This window comes from Oryzias latipes, chromosome 22, assembly GCF_002234675.1.
Source record: "Oryzias latipes chromosome 22, ASM223467v1".
In the NCBI taxonomy this organism is placed as follows: Eukaryota; Metazoa; Chordata; class Actinopteri; order Beloniformes; family Adrianichthyidae; genus Oryzias; species Oryzias latipes.
The window spans coordinates 18,749,171-18,766,493 of record NC_019880.2 but is presented as its reverse complement, the minus strand read 5'-3'; the positions used below and the strand labels follow the sequence as shown (position 1 = coordinate 18,766,493).

The following is a 17,323-nucleotide window of genomic DNA, read 5'->3' as shown; positions in this document are numbered from 1 at the left end:
TGCCAGGCCTTCATATAGAGATCTGGCTGCATCGGTCACCCAACATTATCCAGGAAAAACTTATCTCCAACCACCCCACCGTATCTATACCCAATGTCTTTTACAATTTCTTTGACATTTACTGTTTTGTTTGTTTTACTTTTTTTAATAGCCATATCAGTATAATTATTACAAAATTATTGAATCTGAATTGTTTTATTTTTATTTTGTTCCTTTACCTAAATTGTTTATGAGATTGCAAGTGAATATGCCATAATCTGATTGAAATTGCTGAAGTTGTTATAAGTGTCATGATCTATGATGACGTGAACAGACCCAGTTGCTGGAACCCGGAAAGATCACTGACACAGGAGTGGATAAACTCACGAATTTATTGTCCAGGATGATTGGACGTGGTGGTTCAATAGGAGGTAAAGACGAAGACACCCTGCGATGATGGAGTCGTGTGAGTCCCAACGGCGGAGATGACCGGATAGAGATCCAGACGGTGAGTGTGGACTTCCCCCTTACACGTTCAGAGCAGCAGATGATATTAATCTTGGAGGGAGATGATGTTGCTGCGCGGCGTGGAGTTCATATATACCTATGGGAAGTCAAAAAAATATAATACATCAGATGAAGTATTCCCTAAATTTAATTGAAAATACATTAGAAAATTGTGAAGTAAAAACAAAACATTCATTTATTTATAAAGTGACAGTTTAAAGAAAAAAAAGAGCTAATCTCATTACACATGCATAATTAACTCCAATAATCCAATTCAGTTCATGGTCTTCTAATAAGGTCTAATCATCTCAAATTTAAACATCACAGTTATTATTGATAACCATCTTATATCAAAGGGTTTATGCTATGATCCTTGAGGAAGATGTAAAAAATAAACACTGAATTGACAGTTTGAGGTTTATCAGACTTAAAAGCCAGCTTCTCTAGCTGTATCTTTTAGGAAGTGTGTCAGATGACAGTGATTCCCCTCCTTAGGCATCTGACCGTGTCAGCCGCATGCTGACTACTGGATTTGAGATTAATGCTACAGGGTTGTGAACTGGCTCAGAGGGAAGGTTAAATGATGTGTGATAGAGCATCCTGTCAGAGGCAATTATACTTTCTGAAAGGCCAAAGAAACTTATCTGTTCTTGATGGATGTCTGAAGAGCAGTCATCTGCAGAATGAAACACAGCTATGTCTAAAAAGCTAAATTAAAGAAAATTTATCCTTTTTTGACTTTTAGGTCTTTACATATCCTGGAAAACATTCCAGTAATGGTGAACATTTTTTCAATAGCATTTGGCATTAATGCTGTGGAAGTATTTATTTGGTGGAAATTAAACTAAACAGCTGAAGTAATATATCAAACCAAACTAAACGCTCTGATTGTTAACAGAAATGGCACAACTTACTGTAACAGTTAAGCATGGAGGTGGAGGGTTAATGATTTCATCTGGATGTGTGGCCCCAGAACCTCAAGTCCAAGCAATTGCACATTAAAACCCATTGATGCCTTTTGTTGCAAATATCCCACTTCAGCTCCAAAATTACCTTTTTCTTTTTTTTTCATAGCTGGAATTCCGGCTTCAACATTTTGAACTGTTCCTCCAAGTACATGAAAACTGGACTGAGTGTGACGTCACCCATAGAACATGTGACTTACTTCTGGCTCCAACTAAATGAAGTCAATTCAGTCGCCATTTATTCATGATACAGAAGCCGCCATGTTGGAGCCGGACGACTTCAGTAAGCAGTCATTGGTTTGAGTCAGTCTGAGTCAACATTTTACTTTCACCAATCAGGAGTGAGCTTGTTGAAAGTTTACACCCCCCCTCCCCCCCCCACTTGAAAGTGGACTCTGGAGAATCTGTCAATCAAACATTACGGACTTTCAACGTGAGAACTCGTACTTTTGTTGAGGCACCTAATTGGTCAGTTTCTAACTTTAATAACTTGCTACACAGAAAAATATGTGAATTAAATAATAATAAATTAGGATTAGCAAGGTATGGTTCTTGTTATTGATTTGGATGTTTTTTGGTAATGAGAATTACATGTGCAGCTGTAACCGAATATGTAGGGCACTGGACTTTGATGGTGGGAGTACTGGGTTTAGTTGGGAAAGTAAGGACTTAAGGTAAAGGGGGCGAGAGTTTACAAGATTTTTCTTCTTCTCACTAACTTTTGGACTTGTGTTTATATAATTTTGTCTTGTCTTGTTTTATATAATTTTCTTGTTTTATATAATTTTTGTCTTGTTTTTGTCTTATTTTGTTAGTTTACATTTGTTTTCACTTGTCCAAAATAAAAAGGTTAGTACTACTACTACTACTACTACTACTACTAATAATAATATTTATGTATTAAAAATCACATATAAGTTGCTGCTGAGTACAAGTATATGGTACATTACAAGAGGCAGGTATTTTGCCGCAATCCCACAACAGCCAAAAACCATCAATACTTAGGATAGATAAATTATTTAAACATCAAGTTTTCCCTCTTTTCCCTTTTGAGAATTCATAAAACTAACAAGCATAGAACAGAGGACTTGTGTAGAGAGCAAACTTTTACTAAATGAATCGTTTCCCTTAAAGTGTTCTGTTCCTGTTTGTAAATAAAATTCCCAGCCCGGCTTTGTATAAGCAAAGCATTCCAGTTTCTGCAGTCTTTTTTAAAACTCAGCTTTTCTCCAAGGACAGACTTCTTCTTATTCTTCTAAAACTCACAAGATTTCCTTTGTTTTATTCATGCTCCAGACCATAATAAAACGGGTCCAGCAGTTTTCTCTGCTCAGCCTCATTACTGACACATTTCAATGCTGCAGAGTTTCATTTCTAGAAAAGTCTGGTCCACCGAAACTACAAGGCTGTCCACTGCTGTGCTCCTGATCATCCCCTAAGCCTCACAAAGCTCTTCATTCTCAGAAACTATGGGCTGTCAAACAGTGAATAATTCATGAAAAAGTCGATCCGTCCACATATGTTTTCCGCAGCTTCTCATATGGCAGAACAGACTAAAACCATGTCCAACATGCCAGAGATATCAAAAGAACATGATCCTCATTCATTATTAATCCAGCATCAAAGCTAAAATTTCACCAAAAAAAGCTTCCCAAAGTAGCCGAAACCTAGTTACTGTTAGGCCTGCACAGAAAATTGTTACCTAGCATCTTAAAAAAAAAAGAAAAAAAAACGCTCTATTTTCTAAAACAAGCTTGACATAATGATGTGCAAATACCTGTAAATACACTCTTTTGTTGTGACTTTTTCAATTCAGAATCCAAATAACAACTTCAGACATTAGTTATTAAAAAATGTTTATGTAAGTGCACTGAAAATACGAAGACACGATACAAAATAAGTAATGGGAACAACGAAAAAAATAATTTACACTCAGGGAAGTGACTGAAGGTTGAAATTGAGATCTGCTCCTGTATTCTGGACATTATTTGGATGCTTTCTGGTGTTTAATTCCCCAATTCTATTAAGTCTACAGAGAGCAGTTTAGTGCTAATCCTCATCAAGAAACACATTTGTGTGCAGAATTGGTGGAATTAGTGCGAGCTCACAACCCAAACCAAAGACATGAAACAGATGCTATTGTGCGTAAATCCATGTGAATGAGTGCACGGCACATGAAGGATGAGCGGATTTGATTATGCCTCAGTCCCATGAATGAAATGGATAAATCCCTCCATTATGCTGGCTTCTGCCACAACTAGAAACAAAAATCAACTCTTTACATTTATGGAAAGGTGAAATCTCCAGTATTTTGTAGACTCTTTGGCTTTGCCTATTATGTAAATTATTATGATGATACTGCAGCTTTGCTTTTAATAGACACTTTCAAACTGGCTTGTTAGTCCACATTAATGTTTGATCTCTCAGATTGTGCTTCATGTAACAAGGAGAGAACCATAGTGGAACTCTGATGCACATCATAAAGTACACTAATATGCCTGAAATCACAGCTTCTGGTTTTCAGGAAATCCTGGTGCCATCTGGTATATGTAGGTTTTTCAATGGAACCTAAGCATATCACCATATCTTATACCAGCGTCCGGGTGAATACTCGATTCTGATTGGCTGTTGGGAATGCGTTAAAAAGTGATATACTACAGGATAACCGCACAGTGAAGAAAGAAGTTCTGGTCACCTAGCTTAAATGTTTTGTATCACTGCGCCAGCTTCTTTAAAACAATCTTTTGCTTCATCATCTGTACAAAAACAAGCGGTAAGAGGTGAACTTTCTCTCTGAACTGATGCTTTGTTCAACCCATCGGAAACATTAGCATACTGTATATATATATATATATATATATATATATATATATATATATATATATATATATATATATATATATATATATATATATATATATATATATCGCTTAATCTTGACTGCAGTGGTGGTGCGGCGCGACGCGGACTATTTGTTACGTGGACCACGTAACAAATAGTTCGCTTTTTGTGAGAAAAGCGATCCAAATTGGAAAAAAACAAGAATTAAGGACTAAAAACGGGTTACTATTAAGTATGCATTATCATTTTTTAACGCACTTTGCGGAAGCAACCGTCCTCCGCTTCGCCTTGGAAGGTTCAGGCTTCTACGGCGTGCGTTAAAAAGTGATAATGCACACTTCGTCGGCCATTGACCCTTACATGTACTACATTAATATCAAGCCTCTTGCCTACTTCAAGTAAAAGTTAATGAGAAAGAATGTTAATTTGAAAGTCAGAAGACCAGCTGGACTTGCTTAGTTTCTTCTTTGTCATTTCTTATTCTTTTGTAGTCAGCGATTGTTTCACCTCCACCACCTCTGTTTCGACAGATGTCAAATTTGGTCTTACATGAACATGTTCAAAGTGTGTTCATAGACCACATGCAAATTTGCGTGTGGGAGGAACTGCTGCTAACCTTTATTTCATGCAAGCATTGCTACATCATGGACAACATGGACTTTGTTCAGCAACATTTTTAACATGAAGTGCCATTTCAAAAACAACTGTGCCATCACCAACTGCAATGCCAACTCTAATACAAAGAAATACAAAACCATTTCCAAAATATCAGAAATTTAATTTAATTTACAAACAAAAGTTCAAAAAGCTTTGTTAACATATATTGCATTAACTCAAAAAAGAGATTTCATAACAATATTGTACAAGGAAATAGGCCAAAGTTAAGATAATCTCGGCTGGTGAACACCTCGTGGTCCCCCCAGCTGGAGGAAGTGGCCGGGGCGAGGGAAGTCCGGGTATCTTTGCCAAGACTCCTGCCCCTGCGACCCGGTCTCGGAAAAGCGGAGTAAGATGGATGGATGGATGGATGACATTATTAAAATATTTAAAATTATATTGAATTCCAGTATGATCTGTGATATTTCCAGAGCATGCCTTGCAGAGGCTTGGTCCTTGAGGACGTGGGATACTTTCTTTTACTCGTATGATCACGTTTTTTTTTTTTGCCTTTTTAGCTGATAGACTTGTTAGACACTCTATCATCTGTTTTTAAATAAATGTATCCTCTGCTTTTCATAAATGACTGCAACATGCACAGACATTTGTCTGCACCCACCCAGCAGCTTCAAAACAAACCCCAGCTCTGACTTCACTTCCTTGGGGACTGAAGGCCACAGACACACAGCTGAACATGCAGCTGAACTCTTGTGTATGTGTGTGTGTGTGTGTCCGAAACAGTATAACTGATTGTTATTTTTCGAATGCACCCTCAGTCTGCAGATTGAATGTAAACATCTTCTGTCTGCCCCCTTGCTTGCAAGTGAAAACGCTAAAGATGCGTTTTTGACTTATGAGTCTTATTAAATCTTTCTCTGTTTGTGTCCGTTTCCTGAGATCATCAATTTAAAGTTCTGCTTCTTTTAGCTCTTAATTGAATATATATAAAAATATCATAGCAGCAAAAGTCTAAATACCTTCAACTTTTAAAGATAAGTGTGTTCAAACTTTGGATACAGCCAGACACCTTCACTCCAGTTTAAATTGCCCTTGCTTTGAAAAAACAACTTTTTTTTCATTATTTAAGCTATCCCACACCACATGAAATTACCAATAGTGCTTTGAACATCAGCTTTTCTGGATAAAGTTTTGGCAGAATCCCTCACTGCTGATTTCTGAACGCCATAGTGTTTTCATGGTGGTGCATTAGTGTTGGGGTTTTTACTTTACAGACTCAGCATATCTCCTTAACTTAAGGCAGGAACAGTTTGCTGCAGATAATATGGCTGACAGTGATGGAGTGACTGCGCCTGGTGCTCTAACAAGCTCCCATTAAAGTGCGGAGGAAATGATAAATGATGGATAGTTCACTGGATGGGGGAGTGACATGGAGGAGCAGATCTGAGGTGGGGCTGGGACAGGAAAGAGATGAAGATGCAGATTTGTCTGACAGGTGAATGAAACACCTCCTGCTGTCATTACATAGCCTTTGACTCAGGTGTGTTTCTACCAACACTAGCATCCTGTTGTTTGATCTGCAATGCATCCATCAGTCAACCGGAGATCGAGAAAGATTGAGAAAATCAGTCAGTCAAAAGTGACTGGATCAGTCCCTTCATAATAAAAGTGCTGGAAATGCTGTCATCAAATATTAACAAATTAAAAGCCACTAAACAGCATTTTTCAAACTTTTGCCTTACAATAGCCTACGTGCACGATAGAACTTCCGGTTAACTTCTGTGTTTCGAGTGTAAGGCCGACAACTTCCTGTTGGTCGTGTTATTGTTGTGGGGAGTTTTGTTGAGTTGCTAGTTTTGATTAAATAGGAGCGGATTTCGGGTAAAAGACAGGCGTTTGGTGTTTCAACGCGTGACAAAGACATCACAACATTGTTGTGTACCCGTGTGCGAATTTGTCAAAGGACAACAGTACTATAAGCTTTCATAGCTTTCCAGTATATGTGTTGGTGAGAGCCGAATGGATCGTGAACACGGCGGGAGGACTTCACCCAAAGCAAGACGAGTCGTGTTTCGTATTTGCAGCAATCGGAAAGAAACTGCTTCATGTAAACACACCGTTCGGAATATTCTGCCCCGGTCAGACTCGTTCGGATCAAAATTTCTTTCCGATCGAGATAGCTGGGTTATACCGATCGTTGTTCATGTAAACGGTCATTCCGATCGTGTGTCACTACTGCTCTGGTTTACGTCATGCATAGATGGTGTTTCGCTGAGAGAAAGCTTTGGAGCGCATACGGGACCAACCAGCCGCTCTGCTCTCGCTCCGCTGGCTCTCCCCTCTCTTTCACCCCTCACGAGTGAGATGCGGGGGGGATGCGTGTCCACTGACGTCTGGACCCGGCATCAACCGAGCTCTGCGTTCGGGCTCCGGTGCCAGTGGACCGAGTGAACCTCTCTGAGCAGAGCAGCTGGATTTATTAATGTGTTTGAGGGGAGGGTGCTTTGTTACGTGTGCGTTTTGTTGTTTTGTTATGTGTGAGAATTCGGACTGCGAGCCGAACCGCCGCTCTGGGTTAGCGGCTGCCGGACTCACGAGAACAGAGCAGAGCTCGAGCCGCCAGCTTACACAGCCGTCTCAGTCATTAGAAACTGTTCAAAAAATCACACGGAATTGTGTTTCTAGTTGTGCCCTGACAAAATAAAGGCTGATGTTATTCCCAGAGTTTCCCAGCGTTTCCCACATGGTTCGTCCTGGATTTTGTGTCCATCAAAAGGCTAATGTTGTTAGCCCGTGTTGTTAGCCTAACACTGGGTTCTTCTTCCAGCTCCGTACTTTTTCCGCAAAAAAAGCACTGACCACTAGGATTAAATATAAAATGATGAGTGAACAGGCACTTCATAATATTCATAACATTAATAAAAGCACGTTTGGAAGATCGCCTCGTATATTACCGAGCTGCTGCATAAATATATGTGACAGCAAAGGTATGTTTACAACGGGACACATTTCCCTTCCGGTATTTTCGACACTATATTTTTTCGACATGATATTTTGCCCATGTAACCACGCACTGGTCGACAATCCTGTAGATGTCGTTCACGTCGATTTTCGGGAGACCTTGTAGACAACGGGTGAAATATGCCATCTTTCGCAATGAAAATCTGCCGTGTCGCTGCTATAGAAGTCGCAAACCGGAAATGGTCGGCCTCACACTCAAGGCGGCGGAAGTAGAACTCCTTAGTTACGTGCACGGAGCCTATACTTGAATAACAATACTTTAGAAAATTAAAGACTTAATGAAAAGTTTTGTCTCAGGCATATTTTATATAAAATCCTCCCCTAAAGTTCAATCCAATTCACCCATTTTGGAATTAAAAACTCCAGATTTTTGTCTGTTAAACTTAGCTTTCTTTGTTCTTTGAAGTAAAAAAGCACTTTTCCGGTTTCTTCACTGGTTCCTTTCCAAATACGTTTGCTTTATATTGACTTTGCCAGCTTGGTTGTTTCAATGTAGCGGTCTTTGCAGAATGTGTCAAGAATGAGTCGGATGTGGTGGGGAGAAGTTAGCAGTTTTCCTAACTAAAACTTCTTTCAGAATTAGATTATAAATAAAACAGAAAAAATATAGATGGTGTTTGTTTTTTTCTACACCTGGAGGTTGGGAACACTGCACTCAGGATCCTAGCAAGACTAGCTAGTATCCATCATGTTGGACAGGACAAATTATTAGCCTTCCTTGCTAAATTAGCTAAATTCATGTGATTGTCCTTGTGAAATAACTTTCTATTCCAGCTGTATAATTTGCACATGTATTTATTTCTATTTATGTAACTTCAAAGAGTAAAACACAAAACATACAAGTCAATTTAAATGTTTTTCTTTGTCTCACTGAAATCAAGCTGAAACACAGTAATTAAACACTTCTATACATTTTTTCTGAATTAAGAGTCTGTGATAGAGACGGCCACACAGAAACCCCCGCCAACCGTTTCTTCAAATTGATGAATTATTTAAACAGGAGCTAGCGGGGTGATATTTCTAATAGTCTTTTATAAATTAATCATGATGTGCCACATCTCTCACCTGGGGGTCAAGAACTCAGCAGCAATATAGTCCTTTTTTTTAAACTGATGTCACAGGTGTGAAGTGTGACTTTTGAAAGAAAATGATTTACCTTCTACTGAAGAAAAAAAAAAAAACAACTCACACTGCGATCCAAATGTTGCATGTAACAATTAAATGAATTAACATGGTATCAAAAATCTGTCAATCCCATGGGCAGAGTGAGGCTCATACACTGGAGCAGAACTCTCAACAACAACCTTACTATGTAGCCTTAGAGCAGACTTTTCAATGCAGAGAGAGCGAACTCTGATGTCAAATCAGGCCATCCCCACATCATGACCACTGTTGAAGCAGTAGCCAGGGCCCCCCGACACCGGCATGGTATAGCAGATAGAAAGAACCCGCCCAGCCAGACCAGGGTTAGCAGGACCGCCACAAAGCCCAGTGGGGAACCCACCCCCAGAAAGCCCCCCCAGCCCCAGTTGAGCATTGATCCTCACTAGATTGGCGAATATAGACCATAATTTGAAGAATTTTCATTTGATTTTTTTTTCATTAAATTTATTTTTTAGAAGTCAAACAAGTTTTACTAACCAGAACACAATAGATTCATAATTAATAGGGGTGTAACAATTCACAGGCTGCACGGTGGGACAGTGGTTAGCGCTTTTGCCTCACAAGAAGTCCCCAGTTAAAGTCCTGGCTGGGACCTTTCTGTGTGAAATTTGCATGTTCTCCTTGTCCATGCCTGGGTTTTCTTTGGGTACTCTTCCTCCCACAGTCCAAAAATCTTTATTATATGTTATTTGATTACTCTAAATTGTCCCTAAGTGTGAATGGCTGATTGCGACCTGTCCTGGGTGTACCTCAGCCCCCTGACCCCGAAAGGGGCAAAACGGGTTTACAAGATGAATGTAACAATTAATTTTGGCAATGATTCAATTCATATCATAAATTGTGTTTGCCAATATGATTCACATAAACCAACATGTAACTGAGATTAAAATGTTGACCTGATAGTAAATGACAATTAGGTCCACCCAGAGGCTTGCTAGTTCCATTCATGGCACCGGCATGAGTAACCCTTGTGCTATCCTAGGCACTTTAACATTGGGAGTTGGGTCATCTAGACCCACTAGACAGTGGGCTGAACCTTTTTCATTCAAAGATTTGTGATCTTCACTGGTGTCCATGGATTACATGAAATCCTCTCCAATTATTTTAAAAAAACTTCATAATATCTTCGTAATAACTTCATAAAATTAATATATTGGCCCTGTATGATTCATCAACGTTAGGTTGATTACAAATAAAACAAATGAGATTAGTCAGATATATTTTCAAGCATTATTATGCAAACCTGACCAAATGGCAAGATATTCAAGGGGGTTACTTTTATGAACTGCTCAGTTTAAAGACCCCACTAAACGGAAAACAGGGGATGTGCATGAATACTAACCTTTTGCCTCAAACACTAGGACATGTGTCTCCTGAATAGAGCAAAATAATTGAAGACATTGAGCGCTTGACCATTATCTTAAGGCTTAGTCACAAATGCCCTTATGGCTAAATATGGGCTGTCCAGGTGTGAAAAATGAGCAAACCTGGATGGGAAGACAGGAAGCTGGCATGAAATATCAAGGTGAGCCCGTAGAGCAGGGGTGAGCAAGCATTGGACTCGCGGGCCACATAGGGTTCTAAAATTGGATAGAAGGGCTGGACCAGGAGCAGATGCGTGGAGTGAGAAAGAAATAACATGTAACCTGGATGAAAACATTTGGATTGAAAATTATATTTTAAAACAGAACATTTTAGAGTTTTTAGGTTAAAACCCTTGTTCTTGTTTTAGAGCCAATTGCACCAACGGCTTGATGTACCTCGTGTAAAACTTAGAGAAATGCTGCGTTCATGTGTTTTTTGAATGATCGTAAGAATGAAAAAAAAAAAATCTTTCAACACCACATGGATGCTAGAGCGGAGTTCCCCAAATCTTTCTTGTGAGGGCCACAATAAGTTTTTTTCTTTAAAACTTTAAACTTCTTTTGTCTTTCTTTTATTGTGAAGCCCTTTGGTACCTTACAGGAGTTGTAAAGTGCTATATGAATAAAGTTTCATTCATTCATGATCCTTTTAATAAATGACTAATATTTATGAAATTAAAAAAATGACCAAATAACTCTTTCTGTAGTTTTCAAAGACAAAAAGTCAGGAAAAAATATACTGATACAAATAAGAAAAAAATTGATAAATAATGGATCCTCTCCCGTCATTTTCCCGCTGAGACTTAAGACCCGTACACACCAGGACGAATTTCGCTCGATTTTCGCCGACGTTTAACGCCTCATGACTAAACAAAAGGCACCAATGAGAGTGTGCACACCGACGCGAAAAAACGGCACGTGTCAAAGCATCAAAACAAAAAAAATGCCTCGGGGTTTTTTTTTTTTTTTTTTTGACGCGTCGTGTCGAAATCTATTCGACCAATGAGAACGGCGCTTTTGCACACGTGTCTGGAGCCTCTGAAGTTACAGTAAAACACAACTTGGGGGCGCTCAAACACAAAACTGCCTTTCTGAGCACACATACCAGCGAAGAAGATAGACGCCAAGTAGCGTCTACACTGCCGCGAAGAAATAATGACGGACATTCTAAAATATCCCCGAACCAAGCACCAGTTGGAGCTACTGGTGCTTGAAATATTCATGTTTTCTTTGTATGATTCTGACAAGCGCCTAAATACTTGCTCTCTTCTTCTGAGTGAAAAGCGACTTTAAGAAGCGTAAAGTTGCGCAGCGCCACCTTGTGTACAGGAGTATTTCTGTTTACATTAAGCGCCATCTAATGTCAGGGAATGAAATTGCATGTTCGCTCGGCTCACCGTCAGCGAAAATCGCCTGGGTGTGAACACAAAAAACGTGCCGAAAAACGCTGGCGAATAACGGCTGGCGAATATTCATCCCGGTGTGTACGGGCCTTTAGAGCGCTGCAGCTCCTCACATGTCTCACAGTTTGCGCTAAAACTAAGAATGAAAATTATTAGTTATAATGAATAATAATGAAAAAAAGTTAGGACTCACCTTCTCATTCAAAGAGTTTTCTTTATTTTCATGACTATGAAAATTGTAGAGTCACACTGAGGACATCAAAACCGTGAATTAACACATGTGGAATTATATACATAACAAAAAAGTGTGAAATAACTAAAAATGTCAAATCTTCATAGTAGCCACCTTTTGATTTGATTACTGCTTTGCATACTCTGCATATAATTCCACATGTGTTAATTGCACTCCATGGCACGGAGGAGATTGATTGACAGGGTCTCCAGCCAATCAAGACACAGAACAGGGTCCACTGTTTAAAAAAAAGCAGCAAAATCGCTTTAAAAGAATGAGCTAAACCGGGAAAGATGAACTGTGACATAGAAAGGGAAGACTGTCTTCTGTTTTATTTGACAGGGATTTTGGAGGTTTTCAGATTGAACATAGACTGCAGAAGGGTGGAATGAAATGTCATCTTCTATGCGGGTATTGATCGTATGGCCAGATTAAAAATAAAACAAAAAACAACATGGGTCTCTGATATTGTTCAGTGGGCCCGACCAAACATGGAGGCGGAGGAGGATCCGGCCTGCGGGCCATAGTTTTCCCACCCCTGCCGTTGAGTAACAATGTTCATGCACATTTTTTGTTGAGGCAAATACTTATACAACATGCAAGGGTAAAGTAAGGTTGAAGTAGGTAAGAAACAAACATTTCATACAGATGTGATGTATTTGCCCCCTCATATCTTTTGGACTGCACAAAAGGACCCTCAATTACTGTTTGTGTGATAAGTGTGTGTTATTTGCTGACCCCATACAAGTTTGCCCATTTCTCGCACCTATATCTAGCCTTTAGGGCAGTTGTGATGAATGCGTTACTACAGTGTGGTGTTACGGCTCTGCACAACAATCACTTTCATTGACCTGACAAATATTTCATGATACTGTCATGGTTCAGTCCTGCATCTTCACTTCCACCCTCCCTTTTCCTCCACTCTAATTTCATCCACCTTAACCGACCTCTCCTTTCTACGATATTAAGTACTTCCACATTGTGCTCCAGCTGCATTCACACTATTTAAGGTGCACAGTTTCACTTCCACACTGCCAGTTCGTTGACTCAGTTCACGCTCCAGCAAGTCATAGTTAAGACTTTTATTGCCTTTTCATGTTTTCTGGCCTTTGATTAAGATTTTCAACCCATCCCTTTTGGTACTTACTACCTATTTTTTCCCCTCTGTTTCCGCCTTCGAAAGTGTAGAGTGTCTGGAGCTCTGGCCTCACAACACATCTGAGAGACGCAGCTCTACGTCTGTCATCACCTGTCAGTGGAATTTCAGCCCCCAACTCTTCAGCCTTGGGGAATCCCTAGCAGATCTAGTGACGTCATCCACTCTGCACAGCTACTTGTTTGTTGGCAAATCCACTTCCTCCATCTTTCTAATGAACACTTGCTCTGCTTGGCTTGTCGTCCTGAAACCATAAGAGATATATTTTTACCACACACACACATCAAACATTTCAATTTCAACCAGGCTCAAGGAAAATCCAAGACACGCCTGCATTAGATGTGCCTTGAACCAGCCTCTCCTTTCTACAATACTCCACAGGCTCAGACAACCCAAAAGCCCGTATCACCTGTACTATTGCATGTGACCATACCATCAGACACTGCATTAGAAGTAGAAACCACAAATGGAAATCATTTGGAGTTGAAATGAACGGCCTTGATTTGCAAAAACATTACACAGGGTAACTAATATAATAAGTTTGATTAGTTGACTGACTTATTTGAAACAATTTGAAGCAAAAAAAAAAACAAAGGAAAAAGATGATAAAAATAAAAAATACACAGTTAGATTGAATCAATTAGAGACCATAATTCCTGTATTGATCAGATTAATTAAAAGATGAACATAAAAACTGCTTCTAATCATCAATAGACATATTTGCCCTTACTCATACAATAAACATGCATGAAACATTGATTTCATTATGATTGTTGGATAGAATTTGATTGATTACATCAAAGGGATAGGATGAAGTAAACTTATAAAATCCCACCCCTATTATGCTTTGATTAATCACTTTTCTTTTTAACACAATTGCAATAAACCGGTTCTCAAAAAAAAGTGCCTATTGTTATGTAAGTTACGTGAAACTGGGGCTTTTAAAAATAAAAATGCTGGTTTAGAGCTATATCTGTCCTCTTTGAAGAAACCATAGTGATCAATAGATGCACAGTTTTTTTAAAATAGTTTTAGGTATACAAAGATCATCTACTTATGCCATATGGAAAAGCATGAGGGAGTTGGTGATGTGGGGACACCTGAGATAGTCATTGATGTGTAAACAGAAGGCTTGTTTCTTGTTCAAAGCTAAGCAGCTGCTTTACTTTATTTCAAGCACCACTTCACAAAATCTCTACCTGTCTGAGACTGTACTCAAAGCTGGAATGATGCTCAACTGCTCAACAACAGAAGGAAAAGAGATCTTCTAACTAATCGGATGGGTAATTTCATCAACACCAAATAACCCTGGGCTCACAGTTGCATCCAGTCCTGCTCCAGTGCGACCGCCAGAGTCTTTACGTAACTTGAAAAGTGCGAGAGGCACTCACATCCAATCCGGTTTGGCCTCTCTGCTCCGGGCTTTCCGGCGTTCCGAATCTGTTTTGTTGGCTTAAAATTTTTGCCTGACGGCAAAGTGAGCCGGAGAACTGTTTTTTGAAGTTGGGGCAAATGAAGCGACTTAAACCGGAAGTCATGCGAGCGAGTGTAAAGTGTATCCGGTACTTTTTCAAAATAAAATCTATTTTCTGCTGTACTTGCTATGATTTTACCATGGTGTAGTCATTAATACACATCCGCTTACACCTTGTATGAAAACTAGTCACGGAATGAGGGTTTGTTTACTAGGACTTCCTATAAAAAAGGCAGGTTATCGCATGAACCTACATAAATTGGGAGGTCGACAGCAGAGCTTGTATCCGTAGCCAATGTGAGTCATCTCCAATAGGTAGACCACTCTGGTGGTTATACCTGAGCTGGGCTGGATGCAGTGTGAACCCGGGGTAAGAAAAAAGAGAAAAAATAAACAGTTAATGAGGTTAGTCATTAAAAAAGTTTGGAACTTTTTTCTGCTTGCTCCATACCTTTGGGTTTGCTAAATGCAGAAAGTGCACCCTCTAAAGTCTGCATTAAAGGTGTGCTTACTGCGTTAATCATTAAAGGGGGACAGCTTAGTTTGGGTTAGAATAACATTCTGGCTCATCTTAGCTTGTTTTTCCTGTAACTACATTCAATTCAAATTAATTCAGTTCAACACTATTGTCTCAATGGGATTCACAATTTCACAAAACATAAAATCAGTTATAAAATACAATAGCTGATTGCTAAACATACTAAACAGACTTAGCTAAACTGGGCATCCCTGCCCTTAGACCAGCTCATTACCTTTAAGGATGGGATAAAGATAAACAAAAATATTACAAAAAATACCTGTCAGCGAATCATCATCATTGGCGTGAAGTACGTCACTTGATTGACATGTAGAACAGCCAATCAAAAGTCCTTTGGAACAAACCTCACTGTGATCAACTACACTGAGCGCACTTTCCTTTTTGTTTCTTACTTTTCCCGGCGCGCCGTGGGGCCGGCAGAAGCCCAGGAGAAGGACGAGCCAGAGGCGAAATCCACGGCCAGGACAGGAGCACAGATGAGCCAACTGGAATCTGGAATCACTCTCCCTCCCCCGAGTAGAGTGGGAAAGAGGGACAACACATGAATCGCACTGCACCAAACAGAGGCATGGAGAACTAAATGATAAATAAATGATCAAGAATAGAGAGGAGTAGATGACAATAAAGGACAGAACCCCAGTGCACCATTCTATCCCTAGCTTCTAACTTCTAGGAGCCTACTAGCAACTAATTGTAATTGTTATTAAATTTAACTCTAACATGTTAATAGTAAGTTGCATGATGACAATGACGCATATAGAGGATGCTTATCTACATATTTAGCATATCTATTATGATATGATATACATCTGCTTTGTAATGATGATAGTATCTTATTTTCAAAAAGACAAACATGGATAAGGTGAAAAAAGGGTCAACAGTTGAATATGTCTAGCATTGGGTTCCATCTTCCCAACAGCAGGGCAGCAAAGGTTTAAACCATTCAGTCTGCAGAAACCCTCAACACGTCATGCAGGTGCGGTTTTCTCTCCCGCTGAGAAAAGCCTTCAGTGTGTGGACAAAGAGGTAGAATTAGGTTGGATTGGGCTTTTGAGCCCTCCGAAGGTCACTGAACCTTTGGACACTGCAGAAAGCACAGCTCTGTGAACAATACAGTCCATGAATTTAGATGCAGCCTCTGACTCTGTTTAGTCTTCTTTATGCTGCGGGAGACAGAGGGCAGCAAAAAGGAGCAGCGGACATACCAGCATCTTTCTCAACAATAAACGGAGCCGCTTGAAAGCTCTTTAGATTTTCTAAGAGGCGAAGAGCAGATCACCGTACAGTATTAAAGGTCTGTGATAAAGAACGATGCATTCATCATTTCACATTTATGGACAAAAGATCCGACAAGGAAAAAGTCTGATCCTAGGAACATAATTTGCAGAAAGAAATTATAAAATTGTTAAAAAAAGTAGCACACTAATTAAGAGAGAAGGTTATTATGAAGTTTTTAACTTAAATTTACCACTGAATCAAGTGGAGAATTGAAAGACTGATGTTACTTTAAAATAGGATGTAAGAAATGGTTTACGTCCTTCAATAAGATTACATGTTTTATACAGTTTTATGAATATAATCCATTCCAAGTCTGGCTTAATTAGCACATCTCTTATTCACTCTAGAGCTAGAGGCAACAGAAATGCACCCTGCATGCTGGTTACCACTCCAATGGCCAAAATTCATTCATTCATTCATTTTCCGTACCGCTTTGTCCCTTTCGGGGTCACGGGGCTGCCGGAGCCTATCCCGGCTACTTGGGCGTAGGCAGGGGATGCCCTGGACAGGTCGCCAGTCTGTCGCAGGGTAGAACGTCCACAATCACACACCCATGCACTCTCACACTCACACCTATGGACAATTTAGAGTTGCCAATTAACCTATGAAGCATGTTTTTGGACAGTGGGAGGAAGCCGGAGATCCCGGAGAAAACCCACGCATACACGGGGAGAACATGCAAACTCCACACAGAAAGGTTCCCCATTGATGTATTTTTCATGTCCCCCAGCCAGGACTTGAACCGTGGGCCTTCTTGCTGTGAGGCAAGAGCGCTAACCACTGCGC

At 39.7% G+C, this 17,323-nt stretch overlaps 1 long non-coding RNA gene across 1 annotated transcript; it reads right to left on the bottom strand.

Moving 5' to 3' along the window:
- Positions 1 to 353: 353 nt before the first annotated feature.
- On the bottom strand, positions 354 to 15,792 carry LOC110017583. The gene is made up of 3 exons (XR_002293013.1): positions 15,652 to 15,792; positions 13,341 to 13,491; positions 354 to 583 (listed from the first exon to the last, which is right to left on the bottom strand). It is a non-coding gene; the product is annotated as an uncharacterized LOC110017583 (long non-coding RNA).
- Between the last annotated feature and the right edge of the window lie 1,531 nt (positions 15,793 to 17,323).